This window comes from Pongo pygmaeus, chromosome 9 (genome assembly GCF_028885625.2).
Source record: "Pongo pygmaeus isolate AG05252 chromosome 9, NHGRI_mPonPyg2-v2.0_pri, whole genome shotgun sequence".
NCBI lineage: Eukaryota > Metazoa > Chordata > Mammalia > Primates > Hominidae > Pongo > Pongo pygmaeus.
The window spans coordinates 128,454,679-128,474,696 of record NC_072382.2 but is presented as its reverse complement, the minus strand read 5'-3'; the positions used below and the strand labels follow the sequence as shown (position 1 = coordinate 128,474,696).

The 20,018-nt window shown below is 44.4% G+C and overlaps 1 protein-coding gene and 1 long non-coding RNA gene across 5 annotated transcripts in view; one reads left to right on the top strand and one right to left on the bottom strand.

Moving 5' to 3' along the window:
• Positions 1–2,940, bottom strand: part of LOC129007212 (uncharacterized) — a 29,643-nt gene extending 26,703 nt beyond the window's left edge. Inside the window, exon 1 of the long non-coding RNA XR_008492259.1 lies at positions 2,789–2,940. This is a non-coding gene — a long non-coding RNA (uncharacterized LOC129007212). The remainder of the gene's footprint in view (positions 1–2,788) is intronic.
• Positions 1–20,018, top strand: part of KIRREL3 (kirre like nephrin family adhesion molecule 3) — a 592,978-nt gene that overhangs the window by 357,981 nt on the left and 214,979 nt on the right. The gene's annotated exons all lie outside the window — the stretch shown is intronic.

Here is a 20,018-nt window from a genome sequence, read left to right as displayed (position 1 = left end):
GACACAGCCTTCATAAGCTTCTCCCAGGGTGGACGGGCACACACTGCTCCCAAGATGACAACTGCGTTGTGAAAACTGCAGATCTGCGCTCTTTGCAAAGTGGTTCCAGTCCCCAGGGTGACACACAGTAGCTGCCTTTCCTGGGCAGGAAGAGAAACAACTTGAGGTGGGAGGGAGAGCTTCCAAGTTGACAAGTGAAGTGATTTTTAACCTTCCAAATTCAGTTGTTTGTGGGGGGAGTGAAGGGGTGAAGGAGAAAAGAGGCAGGCTTTTCAGGGAGACAAAGGAGGCATTTGTCAGAGCAGAGAGCTGTGCAAACCCACGGAGGATTCAGGCAGTTAGCACCTTGGCAAGCCCCTGCCTCTGCTAGCCCTGACCTAATTTTGAGAGATACTGCTCACATTGTTTTCCAGATAAAAGCAGGCAACAGCGAGAGCTCTCCTGGGTGAGGATTTGACATCAGGAAAAATTATCCTGACTCAAGTGACTAATCTTTCTTACCCCTTTCCCCGTACCCCAACCCTGCACTTTCTTCTCCATCTCACAAATCTTCGGCAGAGCTGCCAAATCACAGCCACCAACACGGAGACAGACAGATGTGCTCCACCACCATCTGCCCACAGCGAGGTGAGACCTGTGTTCAGTACAGCCTGTGCCAGCTAGGAAGATCTTTCGGTGTCTTCCTTCCTCCTACGTAAAATCTGGCAGTTTGAGCTATCATGTTGAGGACAGGATAAAAGCAAGGAGAGGCCTCTGGGGTGAATGAATGGTCCTCTGCAGACTCCCAGCCTCTGACCCAATAGGCTAGTCATAATATTCAGGGGGAAGCAAAGCCTTTAAAGAAGCAAATCCTTAAAACACTCAAGGTTGTTAAAAAAAAAACAAAAAAACAAATAAACAAAAAAAAAAAACAAATAAAAAAACGGTTGAAAAGCATTGAAGCAGTGTAGAAAAAAGATATGCAATATCCATTGACCTTCAAGAGTCTGAGGGGCTCAGACCTCTCACAATGTTGGCTGTGTGGTTGCCCATGTGACGAGGGCTCAGGATGTGGGCCAGGCTAGACAACCCCTCCAGACAGATGCAGGACATAGCTTTAGGGTTACTGTGCTCTGGGGTGAGGGAAGGACATCTACCTGAAGCAAAAGCACTTCCTATATTACACGTGCTCTTCCTCTTTAACTGTTACCCGTAGTTTCTTCTCAATGGAAACCCCTTTCTTAGAGGTCTTGCCAGAAAGGCCAGTCCTATCTCCCTCCACCTTCAATATTTCAGATTTCAGAGGCAGATGCCTGGAGGTAGGAGAAAAGGAGAAGTTGCCCATTTAAAATTCCTTTCACTGTTGCATTGCAGTATGCTGTGAAAAAAAAAAAAAAAACTTTCAGTTTAGGTATCCTAGATCCATCTTCTCAGGGTTGACTTTACATTCTATCACTGAAGTGGTAAAAGTCCTAGCTGCTAAGTTGCTCATCCTTTAGCAACTTCTAGCAATAAAATCAGTGTCCCCAATAGAGGTCTTCCCCGCCACCTGTCAGGTGTCCCAACCATGAGCCCTCGCTCACCAGCCTTGTGAAGCTGAATGCAGATACCGAAACACAGCCAAACTGATTCTCAAAGTAGAAATTCATGTGTCCAGGCGCCCCTTGAAACTGGAAGCCCGTGATAGGGAGATTCAAGGACATCAGATTCTAGAATCGAGGGCTGTGGCCTCGCTGTGACTGAGGGTGAGATATGTGCTGGGCTCGGGGGTCACCCTCTAGGCAGAAGTGGTATCACCTTCCCCTGAATTGCATGGAGGCAGCTACAAGGTCTATGTTTCAACTCCCCCCGTTGGTGCAACTAAAAATGGCTATAGAGGAACAAAGGTGACATTTTCTGTTTGATAGCACCAGAGATGAAAAAAATGTCAGGGGCATCCCTGCCCTTCTCCACCTTCTCAGGTTCCACCGTGCATTTTTTATGGAATGTCTGTGAACTTCGGGGTTTGGCCTCAGCCTTGCCATGTCTCACACAGCCCCTCCCATTTCTCATTGCCCTGGCATGTCACATTGAATGCTGCCAGGAGAGAGTCGGGCCAAAGTGTCCGTGTGACCTTGAAAAGAGCTCCTCCACATGTGGTCCTGGGTGATTGGAGTTTGCAAAATGCCACTTCCGGTGTTGCTTTTTTCTCATTCCGTATCTGGTGTTTATATTGCTCTTTACATCTTTCAGAACCATTTCATATCCATTTCCTGATTTGAATTTCATGACAACCCCATGAGGTATCAATTATCTCCATCTTACGGCAAAGACGGTGAGGCGCTAGAGAGTGATTCCCCACAAGGTCAAATGCCTACTTACAGACTGAGGTAGCACAGGGGCTTGGCTTCCTGGGCAGGTCCAGCTGGTGCCTCTTCTGCCACCCCAAGCCTGCCCATCCTTCACTGAGCAAGTGAGTAATTCCTCTGCCTCTGCAAAGCCATCATCCTTGGCCACTGCGGGCCCCAGTACCGCCTCCTCCGTTGGATTCTGTAAATAGTGCACTGTCTGCTTCTCTCACTTGCCTAGTTATTGCATCATTCTCTTGTTTACTTAACTTTTCAGGTATGTACATATATTCCTCACAAGACAATTATAAACAAGGTGTCTGGCATAAGCTTTATTATACCTGCTCTCTTTTTCCCCTCCCCCACCCCCACAACCCAACAAAACCCAGTTAAGAGTGTAGGAGACATTTAACAAATACCGGCTGCCGAATACATGAATGAATGACTTTTTTAATCAAATATAAATTAAACTGATGTCTCACCTAAAGCAGAACTTCTTCTTCCATTAATCCTTGTAGGGCTTTTTCTACTGGCAACAGGGGACCAGTGAGGTGGCTGGTCCTTTTGTTGTTGGTTCATGGAAGAAGATCTCAGGGAGGAAAGTTGAAAGGCCTCTGTCCTGGTGAATTGCCTGGAAAGTGAAAATCTGAGATTCAGATTTCAAAACAGAGTAACTCTTTGGTGTGGTAAGGATAAGGGTAGGTGATGGGGTTGTAATGACAGCATTGATGTTTGGGAGACTGTGGGGATTACAGAAGGTCATGGAGCACAGAGATCAAGGACCAGGCTTCAGAATCAGACATCCTTAGGAACCCAGCCCTGCTACCTATGGATTGAGTGGAGGACTTTGACAAATGGCCTGACCTCTTGTCCACAGCCCCCTGACCTGTGAAGTGAAGATAATGATATTCTCTACACCATAGGGCTGTTATGAGGATGAAATGTGTGAGCAAAGTATCTAGCACTTGCCTACCATTTAGAATGGGCTCGTGGCATGGTAGCTCTTGTTCCTACCACCATAGACTCCCTAGGCAGGCTTGGCCCAGGCTTCCTCTCCTGTCTTGGTTCTTCTTTGTGCCCTAAGGAAAGAAGATGGTTTATATCCATCAACCCACAGAGACCCCAGCCCGGGCCAGAGGGTGCTGGTTTCACACAAAGAACAAGGGGTAGGGGGTTAACAGTTGCTGGAACTCAACCCAAAGAAGCCCATCCCTTCACTCTGAGGGGCTGAAATTCCAGCCTGCCAGTGACCTCCAGAACCTTGGTTTTTTTTAAAGGAATCCTCCAGACAGATCAGACATACTAGTGCCTATCTTCCTCCTGGCCCAGAATTGATGAGCCCTAACCATTTCATCTTTTCTTTGATTAACACAAGGATGAACTCCCTTTTTGCCTCATTCTCCCATTGGTATAATGACTTACCCTACCTTCATTTAAATATCTGAATTCAGAAACTTTAATTAGGGACTTCCCATGACTTTATGGAGGTGTCATGATTAGACCTGTTATTACCACCCCAAATGGGAAAATTGAACATCCACTGCTTTATGAACCCTTCATCACAATTAATGCTGTCTCCAAAACTTCTCATTTATTGGGTTCTCTGGTATAATCATTCCTAATATGTGTTTCAAGACCTTGTACAAGTACAAATAATTTAAACTAATTAGCTTATTATAAAAAAGGAATGAAAACAAATGGCACATGAATGAATTGTGAGGTTTCATATGGAATTAATATCTCCATAATACCCACAAATTTGGTAAATTCATTATACATCTATAATCAAACCTGATAAATCCCCTAGATAATTCAGAAGTAATTATGCATGAACTGCTGCCACTTATTTTAAAGTGCTACCAAAATAAGAGATTTATTCCCAAGATCCAGTTAGGCTCTACGATAACTAAGACTAACCTGACATCTCCTGTCAAAATCAGCCATGAGGACTTATAATCTGCCCCCCTGGATGCTGTCCACTGACATCTGGAAAGAGCATGCATGGTTCTCAAAAATAGTCCCTGTTTGAGACATGGAGTGGAGTTTATCACTGGAATTTGTGAGATTTGGGGAAGATGGAGAGGGATTCCCAGTTGGAATAATTATCAAGACTCAATGAAGCACACAAACTGTGCACCATCCCACCAATTCCCAAAAGACTTCCTTAGTCTAGCTGAGAAATCCTATAGCAAGAAACCCTTTTCTCATTTCGACATGGATTGCAGTTCTTTTCTGATATGGTTTGGCTGTGTCCCCACCCACATAATCATCTTGAATTGTACTCCCATAATTCCTATGTGTTGTGGGAGGGACCCAGTGGGAGATAATTTGAATCATGGGGGTGGTTTCCCCCATACTGTTCTCATGGTAGTGAATGCGTCTCATGAGATCTAATGGTTTTATCAGGGGTTTTCCCTTTTGCATCTTCCTCATTCTTCTCTTACCACTGCCATGTAAGAAGTGCTTTTTACCTCCTGCCATGATTCTGAGACCTTCCCAGCCACATGGAAGTGTAAGTCCAATTAAACCTCTTTTTCTTCCCAGTCTTGGGTATGTCTTTATCAGCAGCATGAAAACAGACTAATACAGTAAATTGGTACCAGTAGAGTTGCTAAAAAGATACTCAAAGATGTGGAAGTGACTTTGGAACTTCACAACAGGGAGAGGTTGGAGGGCTCAGAGGACGACAGGAAAATATAGGAAAGTTTGGAACTTCCTAGAGACTTGTTGAATGGCTTTGACCAGAAGCCTGATAGTGATATGGGCAATAAGGTCCAGGCTGAGGTTGTCTCAGATGGAGATAAGGAACTTGTTTGGAACTGGAGCAAAGGAGATTCTTGTTATGTTTTAGCAAAGAGACTGGCAGCATTTTGCCCCTGCCCTAGAGAATTGTGGAACTTTGAACTTGACATAGATGATCTAGGGTATCTAGTGGAAGAAATTTCTAAGGAGCAAAGCATTCTAGATGTGACTTGAGTGCTGTTAAAGGCATTCAGTTTTATAAGGGAAGCCAAGCATAAAAGTTCAGAAAATATGCAACCTGACAATGTAATAGAAAAGAGAAGCCCATTTTCTGAGGAAAAATACAAGCTGGCTGCAGAAATTTGCATAAGTAATGAGGAGTCGAATGTTAATCCCCAAGATGATGGAGAAAATTCTCTAGGGCATGTCAGAGGTCTTCGTGGCAGCCCTTCCTATCACAGGCCCATAGGCCTAGGAGAAAATGGTTTCATGGGACGGGCCCAGGATCCCCACACTGTAGGCAGCCTAGGGACTTGGTGACCTGCATCCCAGCCGCTCCAGCCATGGCTGAAAGGGGCCAATGTACAGCTCAGGTCATGGCCTCATGGGGTGCAAGCCCCAAGCCTTGGCAGCTTCCATGTGGTGTTGAGCCTGAGCGTGCACAGAAGTCAAGAACTGGGGTTTGGGAACCTCCACCTAGAGTTCAGAAGATGTATGGAAACTCCTGGATGCCCAGGCAGAAGTTTGCTGCAGGGGTGGGACCCTCATGGAGAACCTCTGCTAAAGCAGTGAAGAAGGGAAATGTGGGGTCAGAGCCCCCACACAGAGTCCCTACTAGGGCACTGCCTAGTGGAGCTGTGAGAAGAGGGCCATAGCCCTCCAGATCCCAGAATGGTAGATCCACCAACAGCTTGCACCGTTCACCTGGAAAAGCTGCAGACACTCAATGCCAGCCTGTGAAAGCAGCTGGGAGGGAGGCTGTACCCTGCAAAGCCACAAGGATAGAGCTACTCAAGAGCATGGGAACCCACCTCTTGCATCAGCATGATCTGGATATGAGACCTGGAGTCAAAGGAGACCATTTTGCAGCTTTAAAATTTGCTCCACTGGATTTCAGACTTGCATGGGCCTTGTAACCGCTTTGTTTTGGTCAATTTCTCCCATTTGGAATGGCTGTATTTACCCAATACCTGTACCCTCATTGTATCTAGGGAGTAACTAGCTTGCTTTTGATTTTACAGGCTCATAGGTAGAAGGGATTTGCCTTGTCTCAGATGAGAATTTGGACTGTGGACTTTTGGGTTAATGGTGAAATGAGTTAAGAATTTGGGGGACTGAGGGGAAGGCCTGATAGGTTTTGAAATATGAGAACATTTGATTTGGAGGGGCCAGGGGCAGAATGATATGGTTTGGCTGTGTCCCCACCCAAATCCCATCTTGAATTATACTCCAATAATTCCCACGTGTTGTGGGAGGGACCCAATAGAAGATAATTTTAATCATGAGGGTGGTTTCCCCCTTACTGTTCTAGGGGTAGTGAATACATCTCAAAAGATCTGATGGTTTTATCAGGGGTTTTCACTTTTGCATCTTCCTCATTTTTCTGTTGCCATACCATTTAAGAAGTGCCTTTCACCTCCCTCCATGATTCTGAGGCCTCCACACCCATGTGGAACTGTAAGTCCAATTAAACCTGTTTTTCTTCCCAGTCTCGGGTATGTCTTTATCAGCAGTGTGAAAACTAATACATTTTCCAACATGACACACCTGAAATTGTAGGACTCTGATTTTAGCCACTCATTCAACCAGGCAAAATGAATTTTCTACCCTTTGGGCTACCATATTTATTTCTAGCTTTTTTAAAACATAACTCATTGTTTATTTTTAGATATAGCTCCTATTTTATCATGTGCTTCTTGAAGATTATGACAGTACTATTTATTACATGCACTCATTACATACATATATATGTTCAACAAATATTAAATATCTGTGCACTAGGCATTGATACATCAGTCAATAAAACAAATAGCTAAGACTTCATGGGGCTGATATTCTAGTGGAGGAGACATGAAATGAACAAATAAAATGAATCATGTCAGATGGAGATAAGCACTCTACAGACAGGCAAAACAGGGAGAGGGATATAAAGTACTCCTATAGGGGTGGGGTGCACATTTTAAATAAGATGGTCAGTCCCCAAGAAGATGGCCACCGAGCAATGTCTTGAAGCAGGGGAGGGACCGAGGACAGGACATCCCAGGCAGAGGGAACTGCATAAGTGCAAAGACCCTGAGGCAGGAGCATGCCTGGTGAGTTTCAGGGACAGCAAAGAGGCCAGGGTAAGAGCACTCATCCATTCTCTCATTGCTATAAAGAACTACGTGAGACAGGGTAAAAAGGAAAGAAGTTTAATTGACTCACGGTTCTGTAGGCAGGCACAGCTGGGGAGGCTTCAGAAAACTTACAATCATGGTGGAAGGCGAAGGCGAAGGGGAAGTAGGCCCATATTAGATGGCCAGAGCGGCAGGAAGAGAGTGAAGGAGGAGGTGATACACACTTTCAAACAACCAAATCTCGTGAGAACTCACCAACACAAGAAGAGCAAGGGGGAAATCCACCCCTATGATCCAATCACCTCCCACCAGGCCCCTCCTCCAACACTGGAGATTACAATGCGACATGAGATTTGGGTGGGGACACAAATCTAAACTGTATAAGCAAGCAAAAGGAAGAGTGAAGATTAAGTCAAAGTGTAACAATGAGGCCAGACCCCGGAGGGCACCATGAGTCACGGAGAGGGTGTTGGCTTTCATTCTCAGCGAGATGGGATGCTCTGCACCGTTCTGAACAAAGGAATGGCTCCCTCTGACTTAGGTTTTTAAAAGCACTACTGAGACTACTCTGTTGAAACTAGACAGCAGAAGACAAGGATGGAAGCTGCGAGACCAATTAGGAGGCTCTGGCCGCCATCCAGGCACAGGGTCCAAGTGACTTGGACCAGGGGGTAGCCTTGGAGGGGCAAGAAGACCAGATTCCAAATTTACTTTGAAGGAAGAACAAAAGGGATTTGCTGACAGATTTGATCTTCTCTGTAAACTTTTGGGCTCCCAGCAGAGTACCTCACACTGAAAGGTGCCTGATAAACGTTTGCTGAATGAAAGGAGTAAACATATGCATAAATGAAGTATTCAAATAACTTGGACCTTGGTGAGAGGGGTGGGGTTGAATTTGATTAGAGGGAAAGGGGTATACCTCACATATCTCAGTCTCCCTCCTGGGGCTGGGTTTCCTTACCTAGCAGAAACTCATTAAATATTTGTTGGATGCGTGAATAGACAAGTTAATTAAAATGGGCGTGCAAGGCTTGGGAGCTTATTCTGACTTCCAGCTAGAAACCCCAGCAGAGAAGCACTGGGGCTTGGAGATTTTTCTTTCTATAGCTCCTAGCAGAGTAGCAGGGGTGAGCCTGGGCTCCCTAAATATTGTGAAATGCTGTCCATTCTGAGGTCCCCATCAGACCTGCCTAGAAAAGTGCCTAAATGAAAAGTGCCGAGCCTCCTGTTTGTCAGTGTTTGGAAGATGAGTAATACTTTCTAAATGCTTAAGCGTCATCATCATTACTAAATTGCTGTAGGAATAAAAATTCAGTTTATACCATTGAGGATCATTAAAGTCTCTTCTGAATCTGATGCCAAAATTGAAATAATTGGCTCATCGGTGGTGCAACATGGGATATGACCACATCGGCTTGTGGGGAAAAACGTTGTCTCAACATGAAGAAAAGAACAGGAGCTTGGGTAGGTAGATTGGTTTTGTTGGCAAAGAATTGCTACATTGCAATTACAATTGACAGCACAGATCGTGATTAAAAATACTTGGGGTGGCCGGGCGCAGTGGCTCACACCTGTAATCCCAGCACTTTGGGAGCCCAAGGCAGGTGAATCACTCAAGGTCAGGAGTTCGAGACCAGTCTGGCCAACATGGTGAAACCCCGTCTCTACTAAAAATACAAAAGTTAGCTGGGTGTGATGGTGCATGCCTGTTATCCCACCTACTCAGGAGGCTGAAGCAGGAGAATCACCTGAACCCAGGAGTTGAAGGTTGCAGTGAGCCGAGGTCATGCCACTGCACTTCAGCCTGAGCAACAGAACGAGACTCTGTCTCAAAAAAAAAAAAAAAAATACTTGGGACACAAATTTAGAGTTGCAGAAAAATAAATGGATTTTGCAATTAGACACGAGTTTTAAATCAATTGGATTTTCCAAGGCATGGTTAAATTCTGTTTCAAGAGGTCAACTGCAGATCAGAAATACTGATACCCAGTGCAGGGAAAGCACTAAACAAGAACAAACTAAATAACGATAATAATAGACTGAGCTACAGTCTAAGAACAAAGATGTGTTCTAAATGAAAATCATTATTCATACTGGAGCACAAACCCAGACCAATTCAGTGCTGATTCGAAGGTACAAGGGGGACCCACTGGGCGATCATATCGCGAACCTGCAGATGCTAATGCTGACCTGTTTGGGGGTTGGGGTGGGTTAATTAGCTGCCGGTTGTAAAGCATTATTGCCTTGCTGAATATTATTATTTTAATAAAAGAGGCTCATGAAAACGTCTCTGGTGGTAACTCATGAAGAATCATTTTGAGGACAAGAGTACTCGTACATCATTCCGAGTACCGCCTATGTATTTGAGTATCAACAAAAAATTTACTGTTTAAACATAAATCTCTGGGAGAAGTTGAAGTTAATTAAAAAGGTTTAACAGCATATGCATTAGTATTAGCCCTGGCCTCTTTAGCATGGAAGGAAGGAAAGGAAATAAAACAAGGTGTGTGAGGAAGCAGTAATGTAGGCATTTAATTAAATGTGGTCCAAAGCATAGGTGAAGACAACACCTTATCTGCCATTCGGTGCAATGAGGGAGAATGGGAGGCAGGGAAATGTTCCCTGAAGAGCTGTGTGTGTTTTTAATTAACAAAGGCTTTGAGAGTCCTTCTTACCTTTTCTTCTTCAGAAACCTAGAATTTCACCTTGTGCCATGATGCTTCCATTTAGATGTGGAAGGCCTCTGGTGGAACACTGTAGCCCAGTTCAAGTGCATATTCTGATTTATGCCCAGCTATTACTCATGAATTCTTTCATTCATGCCACAAATATTTCTAGAGCTCTCAGTCTGCATAATGCAGGGTACCCTGTAGCCTGAGAGGCTGCGGAGATGGTCTGGTCTCTGCCCTCAAATGGCTCACAGTGGAGGAAGAAACGCTGTCATACCAGCAGCACCGTGTGGTAAATGCTCTGGGAGAGAAGTATTCAGGATCTGAGGACCACACATGAAGACGCTGGAGGTCCACATAAAAACTGAATACCGCAATTGGCCCACGACCACAACTGCAGGGAACTCAAGTTGAGAGTATTTCATTGGCTTTTGAATTGTTAGGACGTCAGTCTGCATCCCTTCACCTTCTGGTCCCACTCTATCTTCCTCCAGCTTTTTCCTTCATAATGCCCAGCCTGCACCCCTCCTGCAATATCTTCAGAATATGCTGTGTTCACTTCACCTCTGCTCATTTATTCACTCTCCCATTGACTGAAATGCTCCTCCCGCTTCAATCCCAGCCCCTCCCTCAAGGTTCATCCCAAGACCTCACCTCTTCCAGGGCATAGATCTTAGCTCTCCTGGGCTACAATGGTGCCTTATAGGACTTGGCACATTCGCTGTTTGTCAGGAGGGCTGGTCAAAGGCACCAGGCTCAAGCTATTTGTGACCAGCATCACACATTTTAGCACTTAAAATGTTTGCTAGCTTTATACATCTATAGATTATTATTTGTTCCATAGATGTTCTTTGACCCTCCAACTTAAAAACTTTAACTCTTTGAGGCATTTAATAGGAAATGGATAAATTCATCCTGCATATTGTTTTCCCCAGACCCACTTCAATTTCAGCAATTTGCCCCAATATTTCCATCCACTGTACCATCTCTTTATTCTTCTCACCTCATCTGCAGGTTTTCTGGACATGACTCCATCTTCCTCTAGGATTTTAGTACCAGGCTCTCAGCCCCCACCCCCAACCCATGTCTTCACCAGCTTCATCCTTGGTGACTTCAGTCCCTCCCAAGCCTCTGACCTCCTCAGGTCCCAGCAGTCTTCCCCCAAGTGACCTGCATCTACCCCGTTTGCATCTTGAAATGCACGACTCAATACTACTGAACATTCAGCTCCAATTGTCAAAGTTCTTCTCTGTCCTCACTCATTTTCTCACTCCCTCTTGACCTACATTTTGGCCTTCCCTTGGTCTTCAGTCTTTTCATCCTTTCCTATTTTCCCACTTCCCTTGGTGGCTCCAGTCCATCTGAACCCTATAAGCCTCACGTTTTACCTCTACTATTAGTAACACTCAGCTTTTCGTCCTTCTGCCTACTTGATTTTCCAGTCCCCAGTTCTCATAGCCCACTATTCACTGGATCTACTTCAATCTACCATGCTAGTCCCATAAATCAAGAGTTATTTTAGCCCCTTTTCAATGACATCCTTCCCCACACTTTCAGCCATTACCCCTATGAGGCTGATGCCACTTCCTTATATCTAGTTCTGGACCATGGCCTGGACTGTAGGCACATAGCTCCAGCTAGACTGAGCATCTGCACATGGTTTCTTACAAGGTCCCTAACTCTCCGTCTAGCACATAGCTTACCTTCCCGCAAAAACTCTTGCCTTTTCTCTGTGTTATCGAGCTAGAGTTGACATCATGATCTTCTCAATTCTCTCTCCCTAAATGCTCAGGGTCAGCTTTGCTCTCCCTCCTCTCATTCTCTTCATCTTTTTGGTCACCAGTTCCTAATAACTCTTTTCTATTTCCTCCATTTCTACTGTCACGAGCTTTGTTAAAATCCTCATGTAATCTCACTGAGATTACTGCTGCCTCCAAACTCCTCTCCCTATCTCCAATTCATCTTCAGTACAATCCTACTCATTGTGTTGCCACATTCATCTTCCTAAACCACAGTTATGCCTTGCTCCAGAATCCCTACCAATGCACTTTTGCCCAAGGATCAAGTCTATATCATCAGTGTAGCGATAAAGATTTGCCATGATATCGCCTCAGCCTGCATCTTCAGTCCTATTTCCCACTACTCACCTTTCCCTGAACCATGACCTCCTCTTTTCCACTTCAATACTCATGTTTTTTCCCTCTGTCTGAAATAGCTTCCATCTGTATCTGTTAAAATCCTCTTCAAGACCATCTCAAATTCCATCCTTCCTGTAAATTTTAGCCCAATCTCTTCAACTGTTAATGAGCTCCCCTCTGTGTTTCCCTAACATTTTCTTTATTTGTAATTCATTAGTTTAATAAATATTAATTTATTGAGCATCTGCTATGTACCAAGAACTTTAATATGCATTATCTTCTTTAATTCCCATGTTAACCCTATTAAATAGATACCATTAATATTCTTGTTATAGAAATAGGAAAATTGAAGCTATGCTTGTTTACATTTTCTGCTCAATATTACAGAATTAGTAAGTGGCAGAGTCAGTTTTCCTATCTGATTCCAGTGCTCATGACATCTGCCTAGAGTTGTGTCTCCTTTATTACAATATGCCTTGCATTGGGTGGATGGATGGATGGATGGATGAGAGGGAAGAAGGGAGGCCAAAGTGCCTTTTTTTACCCTTTTACTTTGTAGGATCCTTGCACTCTGGAACCATGCTTGGTTCACCTTTGAATTTCTCACTTCAAGCCTGACATAGAGGAGATGCTTGATAAATGTTTACTTTGTTCAACTGGATGTACAGTTCAGAATTTTGCACATACAAAATCATAACCCTTGAAGGGACATAAAGACATTCTTTCATCCATCCCCCTGCCTCCAGAAGACTGTTCCTATGTGACTCTGGTTCTAGCCTACCCCTTTTGTGTCATTCCTCCTACATCTCCAATCTGCCATAACCACTTTCCTTTCCTGTAAGATGCTCTTGACCTTTCTGGGGCTTCTTCTTTGCTCCTTGGCCTACTTCTAAGAGGTTCTCTTGGAGATGGTGGTCACCCAAGAAAATCAAACATGTATTTCCTAGAGTAAGAGTTTGCTTGGAAAAGGCAGAGGAAAGGGGATGGGGAATGGAAAGTGCAGGGCAGAGTTAACACTTCTGGTGAGTCTAGTTTGGGCTAGGCCACGTTGTAATGTGCTTTCACAGAGAGGCAATTTTCTTCCCCTCTTTTTCCCTGTAGGAGTCCTGGAGTAAATGCAATGTTATCTCCCAGGAAGGCATTGCCTAGTGTGGGCATAACCACAGTGTTTACAGGGAGACTTGGTGCAAACAGAGCCTCTTGCTGGTCTCAGAAAAGGGGAAAGTGAGAACTAACCACCAACCCCAGTAAGACCGGTGCAGGAAGGATTTTGAAGTTGGGACTAGAAGGCTGGAAAGGATCTGTCAAAAATCTATTACTTGATGCACTAACAAGATTGTTGGAGCTCCCTCTCCTCCCATGGGTTATGGAGATCTACCCTTTCCAAAGGGGCCTCTGGCTCTCTGTGAACAGCCCAGCAGTGGCTCACTGGAATCTGGGCTCCATCTGCAACATCTAAGGACATCGGTACATTTCTGAGCATTTCAGAAGGAAGCTCCTCCCCACTAGACACCTACTTTTCATATAATGGAGAGAGGATCCTTCCCTAACTGCCACTTGAAGTTGCAGAATTGACACGTTCCTGACCTGAGAAAGAGTGGAAGCTGAGGATGTGCACATGTAAGCAAGGGGACTGTGATGGGAACCTCAGTGAGTATTACGTGGTTTTAGATGGAATTGGATTTACTCTGAGTTCTCACATATACTATAAATTCATATATAATGGTGTATTTACATAGCATAATAAATGCTATGTAAATATGCTGGAGCCCCTGGGTACAAAGAGAGAGGGAGAAAGACTTGTGTTATGTAATAGGGGAATGGAGTCAGCTGCAAGGGTACAGTGGGACATGATGCAGCCACTATCCCCATAAGAAGCCAGGAGGCTGGTGTCGTAAATATCTGCAACCTGTAAATGTATTGGTGAGACATATCCCACTAGCCAGAATGTTATTTGCTCAGTCTAGGTGGTAATAGCAATTTTCTCCCTTCCTGTTGTTGCTAATGTCAAAGGTATCCTTTTACTTCAGGTATTTGTAGCCAGAATCTGTAAAACTCATGACACCCTGCACCCTGATCTGATGAGAGTGGCAAGTAGTTTTGTGACCACCAAGAGGCTCTTCAGAGACGAGGCCTGGAGTAGAGACTCTGCTAAACCCAGAACCGTGACTGTAACAACCATCTGAGCAACAAGTGATGAGGCTCAGGCCAAGAAAGTAGCAGAGGAAGTGGTGAGAGGTGGTTGGTTTATAATATATTTTGAGACAACAGGCTACATTGACAGATTGGATGTGGGTGTGAAAGGAAGAGAAGAGTCTAGGATCACTCACTTCAAGTTTCCTGGCCTGAGTAACTGGAAGGATAAAATTGCCACTGACAAGTTTATCATCTTCTTCAAAGATGAAGAAGACCGTGAGAGGGGCAGGCCTGTGGGAGAAGACCAGGAGTTCTTTTCGGAGCATGTGAAATTTGAGATGCCTGTTACACATGCAAGTGGAGGGGAGGACTAGGCAATTGGATAGATGAGTCCAGAGTTTAGGAGGTGGTCTAGGCTGTGGATACAAAATTGAGAGACATCAGAGTAGAGTCAGTGTTTAAAGCCATAAGATTGAGAAGAGATCCAAGGACTCCGATATGAAGGTCAAGGAGAGGAGATGTCAGCAATAAGTCAGGGACGTAGGAGGGAAATGACTAGAATGGAGAACCCTGGAATTTTCTTTCATGCATGCCTCCATTCTGAGCGACCCCTCATACAGAGTTAGGCATAGTCTTCAACCCAAGGGTCCCACGGTTCATCCCGGATTCAGAAAGAACCCACGTGAAATAGCAGCAAGTAATATGAGAGGGTGTCTCTTTAAGACCACGCTGTAAGGTTCAGACTAAGTGCTATGGGGTATATTAATCTGACTGCTGGACCCTCTTCACCACATATTTCAGGTACAAGCAGCCCAGAAGGAAAAAGCTGACTTAATTCAGATGCCAAATTCTTCTCTCAGATCTATGCATGTAATGTATGCAGGAAACAGATTGGAATGCTTTTGATATTGCTAATCTGAACTGACAGTCTGTTTGCTAGTTCCGGATGAAGACGCCTTTTAATTCTGTGTGTGCGCGTGTGCATGTGTATGTGCGCACACGCGCGTCTGTGTGTGTGTTGTGTTCAGTTAGTCTTGACAGCCTCCTTTCCTAAACCAAAGTGGGTCCCCAGGAGCCCCACATACCCACTGCCCATGGCTATTCCTCAGTGTGGGTCAGTCTCCACACTACAAATGACAGGAGCTCTTGGGGACCACTCACCAGCTGAAGGGTGAGTGAGATAGAGAGAAAATCATAGAGATTCTATGCCTTATTTTTTTAAGTACAATGCAGGGTAAAATAAAACAGTACTGGCTTGGGAAGGTGGGAGATTAATTGTCTTCTCTGGGCACGTTCATTTCATATTCATTGTCACAGTACTGATCGTAATGAAGTTATTTAGTATTCATGCAGATGTCACATCAAGTTCCTCCATAGATGTTTTACTGTAATTTAGCATAAGTTAATGGATATCTATATTAAAGTGTTCCCAGTTAAGCAAGTGGCCTTTCTATTCTACAAGCCAGATTGGATTGGATGGCCATGAAGTGTAAGCAAACTAAGCCTTCTCAGATCCCAGCCACAGAGGTCAAACCTGAAATGAGTTTAGCTCCTTCTTGTGTCTATTTCACAAGAATCCTAGTGGCTCAAAAATAACTTTGTAATTGACTGATCCAGACAGATGAGTTGGAAAGTGGGTGATTGATGGGCCCAATATATTTGAACAAAATCAACACCAGGGAGAATATTAATTGCACAAGTAGGGCCAGCTAGCAGAGCAGACGAAAGAATAGATTTAGGATTAGCCGATCTCATCTCCAGCTTGCAGAGCCCTGAGACTTTCAGCAACTGTCCTGGGATGCAATTGGTGGTTGGTTAGCATCTGCCTTCTTAACTCTCCTGGATTAGAAGCTGCCACATTGGAAATGGTTTATTGAGCTCAGTAGAGGTTACTTTTAAAGGCTTAAGGGAATGGGTTCCATTAAAAAATATATACAAACAACTTTTAAATGAGGTTTGGTAAAGCAAAGGAATGTCTTTCCTTTTGCTTACCCAGAAGTACAAAAAGAAAAGGACCCAAAAATCCAAACAGAAATACAAATAGCTGCCTAGATCTTCACTGGAGACAGGCCTGATTCAGTCAATATGTAAGGTTTCTTTTTTTAAAATGTTATCAAAAGGTCAGAGCCAGTGGCCTTTGAAGGCAAATCTCATCTGACAGGTGGCCCTCCAGAGCTTAAGTTTCCCGATCTATTAGCACTGAAGTGTTTCTCTTAACTGGGCTTTGGGATGATTGGGGGCTGGCCAAGTCATTAAGAAACTGGAAACTTTGGCAATGCAGCCCAGGACTGAGAAACACTAGCAGGATAAATAGAGATTCCTTTCAAATTACTTGTGAATCTTAATTCATTCAATTAAAAGAAATCTTTAAACTGTACTGTCCAGCCCCCGGGAATGCAGTGGTAAGCAAAACAGAGCTTACATCGTCTAGAAAAGGAAATAGGTAATTAATCAATATCCAGACATTGTGCCTGCTGTCACTGGGGCCATGGGGAGACAGGGTGATGCCTGGGGTCATTAGCTGGCTCTTGAAGACTAAAGTCCTTTCACATAGCGGTCTGTCCACAGCAGCAACCTTCTCACCCAGGTTCCTACACTAAATGAATTTCAAGCCCTCAAGCTGGGCTCCCGTTCACTAAAGCTCATCTAAGACTACAACTGCCCACCAAATAACTGCAGTGATATGAACATATAGGATAAGTGAGGGAAAGATACGGAGGGAGAATTATCCATGGACTATGGGGCTACCCACCCCAGCCCGCCTAAGGCAAAACAGCTGCCTCTTCATATGAATGCTTCAGCTTTTTGTTAATATTGCTCCACATTTATGCAGTAATGATTTCTATGTCTCATGCAGATTCTGTGAGACTAGGCCGGACTCATTATAGAATATAGAACAACCCTTGGGTTTAGCTCAGCAAGAGGGCTGGCGAAACATCAAGAGTTCCTGGGTGCCCTAAGGAGAGGACTGACTTTAGTTGCAGCCAGAGGACAGACAAGTACATTTTTCCAACAACAGGAGATGATGGAATGAAACAGGAACATTGTGGAGATTTAGATTCTTTAAGAACGAGCAAGGTGTTTCTATTCCTATCTCTCTGGCATGTTTTAGGAAAATTCTGTCAAGAGGAAATGGGATTACTTAAATGTTCCAAATTCTCAAACTCTGAGAAGTCAGTGCTAAACCCCAAAGCAAAGCCCATTATTATTCCTCTTCTGAGCTTCCCATTCCCAGCACATTACAATGCTCTACAAAAATTTGAGTAAGTATAGATTTTACAGGTTTCCGTTTGTTGATCCTTAGTTCCACACACATACCAATGAAAGCAAACTCTGCAAAGCTAAATTCTCTCCATTCCTCAATCTGTAAGCATTTTCCTCTCAGAGGAGCTGCCCCTGCTGCTCACTGGCTCATGTTCCCACTGTGCTCTTGGCATGTTTTCCACTGTACAATGGTCATCGGTTTACTTGCTAGTCTTCTCAGCTATCATGTGTATGTCCTTAAAGCCCAGTGCTAGGCTTGGCACATTGTAGACATGGTGTAAATGTTTCCTAGACGGATAGATGGATAAATGGAAGGAGCCACTGATTATTAGTTTTTGCTAAGGAAAACCCTCCTCTGCATTATCTTTTTTTAAGTGACCGTCCACAGAGATATCCAGACTTAGAGAGAGAAGGTTCTCTTAGGTTCTCCATTCTCCAAGTAGATTTCATCAGCCCAGACAGCACTAGCCATATTTTTATCAGGATTTAGATGAGTCATTTTTTTCTTTGAATTGAAATAAACCTGTAGGTTGAATTTGCAAGAGGAGAAACTAGCTAAATGTACCCACCAGGGTTCTGGACAAATAGGCAGAGGCTTGGGCGGGAGGCTGGAGCCTGGGAGGGAGGAGAGTACCCAGAGGCTGACCCATAGTGCTAAGCAGGAAGCACAACGTCTGCAGTGGGAACATGAGGCCAAGGGCCAGTGGAGGGCAAGACAGTGTTGGTAATAGCATTTGGAACATGCAGAAGAGGGAAGAAGCGAGAAGAGGATGATTACATGATTCACTAATGCTGCTACTGCTAATTACTGAATTTTCCCAGTTACTCTGAAATCAGCCCATATGGAAATCAAAACTCAGCATACCAGTGAGGAAGTTCCATTCTCCACCTCCAAAAATAGGTCCAGCTAAAAAACCTACTTTAGTCTAGGTTTTCCAGAGTATGATGAGGCAATGGCAGTAACTGAGTACGGGAGTAGGGGCTGAGTCATCCTGCAGAGGAGGCAACTCACCACTCTGATCTCTACCCCTCCCCTAACCAGGTATTGAGACCAGAGAAGTGAGGAGGAAGGGAGGTAGCCTGGTATTATTAAGTGCCTACCCTCCTAGGGATCTTCATGTCTCCTTTTTATCCCTCAGTCATCTCTTTTTATCCTCCAGTAATGCCGTGATGTAGGTGTTACTTTCATTGTATTGATGTGACAATGACAGGCAATGGCATTAAGTGCCTTGCCTAAGGCTACAGAGTAAATGGTTAAACCGGGATACAAATTCCAGTCCAGATCATCCGGACTCCTAGTTGGCATTATTGCTGCATCCCCTGCTGTTCTGAGGTGGTACAAAGGGCCTAGCTTACCCCATCAGGCCGCAACCGTAACCAGCAAAACAAAGGTCTCAGGCAGATACCAAGATACAGGAAAGGGTGCTGGCAGCAGAGCAGGCAGTAAGCTGGGTCCAGGAAGGCAGAAGAAAAGACAGGAGGCTAAGGTAAGAGTCAGAGAGCAGTAAGATCTGGGGCCAGGATGAGGGGCAGACACTCAAATCTCTGTAATGTGAGCCCAACACGAAGGCAGAGCTGCCACATATCCAGTGGTTTTATGCCTTTTTTCCATCATGGTTAATTCCAAGGTTTGGGCATCACAGACTCTCAACAGAACAAGTGCCAGAAGGGAGAAAGAGGAAGGCACTCACTTACAGGGCATCTGTTAAACGGCAGGTGCTGGTTACAAGTCTCTTAATTTTATCCTCCCAATTCTTTGAAATGGGTATTTCCTCCATAGTAAGCAAAGACAACTAGCTCAAGAAGAAAATAACAGTAATGGTCCACATTTATTGAATGCTTAGCACATGTCATGCCCTGGGTATGCCATAAGTATCCATTATTTTATAATTCTAAGGATAGTGCTATTACCCTTCCCATTTTTACAAATGAGGGAACTAAAATTCAAAATTCTATATGACTTCCCCAAGGTCCTAAAAATAGTAAGTGGCAGAGTTGCGATGTAGCCCCATGTCTGTCACTCTAAGGGGGCTGGTCTTCAGAGCAGACTTTGACTCAGGGGCATTCAAGTCGTACAGGAATCACATCGCTTCCTCCACTGATCCCTCCCGCTACCTGTAGGCCTGCTGGCCCTGCCCATGACCCAAAAATAACCAAGTTGTTCCCTAGAATGGTTTGTTATTTTCATATTGGGAATGAGAAACAAAGAGGATGTCTTGAGGGAGAAGGACAGGGTGTCTCATTCATGGGACACACTCTGCCTTTTACCTGGTATTTTTATACCCATTGCCTCTTCAGATTACCACAACAATTCTTCAGATAGGTAGAACAGGTATTCCCAGCCACCTTTTACAGATGAGGAAGCTGAGGCCTCAAGAGCTTTGATGACCAGATGTCCAGTCAAGAGCAGATGTCCAGCCGGGGTCA